The following is a 4,886-nucleotide window of genomic DNA, read 5'->3' on the forward strand; positions in this document are numbered from 1 at the left end:
TTCGCCCAATCACGATGTACGACCAGCCCATTCCGTGGGCCCCGAAGGTCAAATATTTAGGCGTCACCCTCGACAGAAGGATGACATTCCGCACCCATATAAAGACGGTACGCGACGGTGCCGCCTTCATTCTAGGACGTCTCTACTCGATGATATGCAGGCGAAGTAAAATGTCCCTTAGAAATAAGGTGACACTCTACAAAACTTGCATACGCCCCGTCATGACCTATGCAAGTGTAATGTTCGCCCACGCGGCCCGCACTCACTTCAAATCATTCCAAATCATTTAATCCCGTTTTTGCAGGATAGCCGTCGAAGCCCCGTGGTTCGTCAGGAACGTCGACCTCCATGACGACCTGGACTTAGAGTCCATCAGTAAGTATTTGCAGTCGGCATCGATGCGCCATTTCGATAAAGCGGCACGACACGAGAACCCTCTCATCGTGGCCGCCGGTAACTACATTCCCGATCCTGCGGAAAGAATGGAAAGCAGTCGACGTCGCCCAAAACACGTCATCTCGGATCCTCCCGATCCACTAACGGTGCTTTTAGGTACCTCAAGCACCGGTCACCGTTCTCGTCGAACCCGTCGCTTGCGACGAAGAGCTCGACGAGTAAATGAACCCTCAGACACAGCCCACTGAGTTTCTCGCCGGATCTTCTCAGTGGGTCGCGTTTCCGATCCGGTGGTAGATTCTGCGAAGCACGGCTCTTGCTAGGGTTCGTGTTAGCAACGTCGTCAGGTTTGAGCCCCGTGAGCTCACCCACTAGTTAAGGTTACGCTGGAATACCCTACCAAGCTGGTAGCCTACCAGCTTATGTAGGAAAAAAAAAAAAAAGGTAAACGTGTATTTTATTAAATATATTATATTAAAAACTAGAAATATATTTTATTATTTTAATATATTCATATAGTAAATTTGTTGTAATTAATGTGTACAGTAATTTTTGCTGTAATTAGCAATTATATTGACTTTTTTACACAGAAAATTACAAAATTTTGTTTACACTGGAACGGAACGTGAAATGACGCATTTTTTATAGCGTCTTTTTATTTGTCTGTAATAAAATATCTTTGTAATAAAATAAAATATCTAAATAAGATTAAATTTAAAATAGTAAAATTGCTTGTGTTTTGATAATAAAATTAGATAAATATTCGAAAAATATCGAAAACCGAATCAGAGCACCCCACTTTTCACCGCTAGTGTATATAAAAAAACCGGAGGCGCGGAGGGAGCAGACCATCAAGCCGAAGCTGCGGAGCGCAGCACGAGTGACCGTGCTTCGGCACGCAAGGGCGGAAGGGATGCTCTTCCCGCAGCGCCGGAGATAAGGCGGATCCAAACTTAAGCTCCCTTCGAGTTTGACTAAATAATGCAATTTTAATCTAAAAAATTAACCATGGATATCTTCATAGCCATGGGGACCTGCGGCTTGGTGCAGTGGTAAGCTCTTAGTCTACGAGCACGAAACTTGCGATGGCTGAGCGATGGCGGCAGCGAGGCGACGCGACACGGGGCGGGCAGGTAGTGATATCTCGCGCGGGCTCGAAACAAGCTGGCGGGCAGTCGCGCTCATACAGTGTTGTGCGAATCATGACTTTACATCGAAAAGAACTATTGGAGCCTAGTCTCCTAATGAGGGAATTATTATTACTTAGAGATGGTGCTCATCAAATAAATCAACGAAGACGCAATTGGGGATAATTTTCTACGCTTTATTACCAGCTAAGGTGTCATTTAATGAAATTTTAAATTCTTTGTTAAATTATAAATTCCTCATTATCAATTTCCATTACTAAAATAATAATTCAACACAACACTGTGTACCCGCGCAAACGACGAAACCAAACTAGTTTGTTCTCGTCGCTTCCGCGTCGCCGTCGCCCCATCATCGCTCGATCGCCCCGCTCCGCCATCGCCCGTTTCGTGCCCGTCCCTATACTGTGCAATGCTTTTGTATACATCGCCTCCCCGAATCCTGATCACGCAGGAGCTAGTCACCGTCGACGCCCTAGACACGTCCTTACGGATCCATCAGATCCAATAACCTTTGCATTAGACGCCTTCAGCTCTAACACTAGGAGCAGGCTTAGGGACCCTGGTAACCGTACTCGTCGAACTCGACAAAGAGTTCGCCGTGTAACCTAACCCATGAATCAGCTCGCTGAGTTTCTCGCCGGATATTCTCAGCGGGTCGCGATTCCGATCCGGTAGTAGATTCATTCGCGAAGCAGCTGCTCTTGAGCTGTTAGGTCTCCTTCGGCGCTCGGGTAGCTGTTAGCAAATCCCACCCCTCCTGGCTGAGCCTTTGCTCGCCCACCTGTCCTGGTGAAACTGGAAAGGCCTCCGGGCCACCAGTAATCCTTCAATCATAAAAAAAAAAATATACATCGCCGTCGCGCCGCTGCCGCCATCGCTCGGCCATCGCAAGTTTCATGCCCGTAGACTTATAAGTCGAGGCGACGCGACACGGGGCGGGCTGGCAGCGATATCTTACGCGGGCACGAAACGAAGTTTGCGCGTTCACTGCGAAGAAGGACCCCTTTGTCATGGCGCCGCAATTCCAAGGAGTATCCCTGAAACCTTCCGAGAGTATCGGGATACTTGGAGTCGACATTTCGAGCGATACCCAATTTCGGAGTCATTTGGAAGGCAAAGCCAAGTTGGCGTCCAAAATGCTGGGAGTCCTCAACAGAGCGAAACGGTACTTCACGCCTGGATAAAGACTTTTGCTCTATAAAGCACAAGTCCGGCCTCGCGTGGAGTACTGCTCCCATTTCTGGGCCGGGGCTCCCAAATGCCAGCTTCTTCCATTTGACTCCATACAGAAGAGAGCCGTTCGGATTGTCGATAATCCCATTCTCACGGATCATTTGGAGCCTCTGGGTCTACGGAGGGACTTCGGTCCCCTCTGTATTTTGTACCGCATGTTCCATGGGGAGTGCTCTGAGGAATTGTTCGAGATGATACCAACGTCTCGTTTTTACCATCGCACCGCCCGCCACCGGAGTAGAGTTCATCCATACTACCTGGAGCCACTGCGGTCATCCACAGTACGTTTCCAGAGATCTTTTTTGCCACGTACCATCCGGCTATGGAATGAGCTCCCCTTCACGGTGTTTCCCGAGCGCTATGACATGTCCTTCATCAAACGAGGCTTGTGGAGAGTATTAAGCTGTAGGCAGCGGCTTGGCTCTGCCCCTGGCATTGCTGAAGTCCATGGGCGACGGTAACCACTCACCATCAGGTGGGCCGTATGCTCGTCTGCCTACAACAGTCGCGCTCATACAGTGTTGTGCGAATCACGAGTTTACGTCGAAAAGAACTATTGGAGCCTAGTCCCCTGATGAGGGAATTATTATTATTACTTAGAGATGGTGTTCATCCAATAAATCAACGAAGACGCAATTGGGGAGAATTTTCTACGCTTTATTACGCGCTAAGGTTTCATTCAATGAAATTTTAAATTCTTTGTTAAATTATAAATTCCTCATTATCAATTTCCATTACTAAAGTAATAATTGAACACAACACTGTACCCGCGCAAACGACGAAACCAAACTAGTTTGTTCTCGTTGCTTCCGCGTCGCCGTCGCCCTATCATCACCCGTACATCGCTCGATCGCCATCGCTCGGCCATCGCAAGTTTCATGCCCGTAGACTACACCCCTCCCTCCTCGACTCAAAATAATGGACCATAATTGAAATTTTAACCCTATGTTGAAAAATAGTGCTATTCTAACCTCAAAACATTAACCGTGGATATCTTCATAACCATGGAGTTCCGCGGAGTGGAGATGGTGCAGGAGGTTCGCCGTTACTACCCTTCCTCGCGACTCAAAAATTGATGGACCCTAATCTAAATTTTAATTCTATTTTAACTAAATAGCGCTATTCTAACCTCAAAATATTAACCGTGAATATCTTCATAACCATGGGGTTCCGCGGGGTGGGCATGATACAGGGGGTAAGCCCTTACCCCCTTCCTCCCCCCACTCCCCGACCTAAAAATCGACGGACCATAAAGGAAATTTTAACCGAAATTCCAATCTGCAAACATCGGAAAATCCAAAATTTACTTGTCGACGAAAACCTAAAGAAAACCTAAATTGTTTTGTATCGTAAATAATAAAATATAATAAACACTTTTGAATATGCATTTTTTGTTTAACCAGGAAATAGAAAAATACAATATTACAATTAGGTACCCATTACATTAATTCTAACATATTCTGAGATTTATCTGCACTTAATTTAAATATCGTGTGCGTGTTGTCAATCGCTCCCTCTCCCGTCTCACCCCACCACATACCTCAGGAGGTGACTATCGTTTCCGCGCGCACTATAGCAAACGTTTGGAGAACGCCTACGTTAACTACACAAAATTTTTGGAGTATCTCAAAGCGTTCAATCAGAGATTAAAGCAATGGTTGATGCGAACATGAACGTTGTGCTTTCTGCAATCTATGACTATAGTAGTTATTTTGTCGCTGCAGTTTGGGTCATAAAACACAGCCAGGCTAGGGCGGTGAACATGTTGCGCGGGCGCAACGTCATTATCGATAGAAACAATTGAGTCATCGAAGGCAGTGATAGTATATATGTCGTATGTATATCGTAGTATATATTATGTTTGTATGTACATACAAACAAAGCATTTGCTTGACCATCTGTGAATGTAAACAAAGGATGAGAAAGCTTAATAGTTTTATGAAAGAATCTTTATGCCTTTGCAGACTCAATACCAATATCCGTAAGGGGTTTCTGGGAATCTGTCATAACTGGTTCATAAAAACAAGTCACTATACCCGAAATTTACGCTATATCCAAAGTCGCTATAACCGAATGAATTTTCTAGGAAAGTATGCTTTAAATTCAAGG

The sequence above is a fragment of the Bombyx mandarina genome, chromosome 01, assembly GCF_030267445.1.
Source record: "Bombyx mandarina strain Sakado chromosome 01, ASM3026744v2".
NCBI lineage: Eukaryota > Metazoa > Arthropoda > Insecta > Lepidoptera > Bombycidae > Bombyx > Bombyx mandarina.